Source organism: Heptranchias perlo, chromosome 8 (assembly GCF_035084215.1).
Source record: "Heptranchias perlo isolate sHepPer1 chromosome 8, sHepPer1.hap1, whole genome shotgun sequence".
Lineage (NCBI taxonomy): Eukaryota > Metazoa > Chordata > Chondrichthyes > Hexanchiformes > Hexanchidae > Heptranchias > Heptranchias perlo.
In genome coordinates, this window is record NC_090332.1 from 13753258 (window position 1) to 13753731 (window position 474).

The following is a 474-nucleotide window of genomic DNA, read 5'->3' on the forward strand; positions in this document are numbered from 1 at the left end:
TGTGCATACATTTGCAGAACGGGTTGCTGAATAATGATCAGGAGTGGCACCCTGGCTGATTTTACTTACTTCCCTATTGAGCCTGGGACCTTCCTGTCCTATGTGGTTCAGAGATGGTGTAAGCCATTGAGGGAGTGAAAAAGCAATAGCTTTTTTTAAAAAAAAACAAGATAAACACTTTTGCCAGAAATTTCTATATAACATGGTTTGTGAAGTACACGCTCACATGGTGTTACTTCAGAGTTCTTTGAAGTTTTCTTCAAGCAAAATGGATGTTTATGTGAAAGAAGAATGCTGCTAGCAGGGTGAGATAGATCACATTACTGGTGCATTTTCAGAAGCTGCATATCTGATCACTGACTAAACCTACGTGTATGGATCCAGGCCCCTCCCTGAGGGGATTTTAAAACACACCTACCTCAGTGCACTTTCTGATAAACCTGTCCGATGACTTTCGGAGTTGGTAGAGAGAGC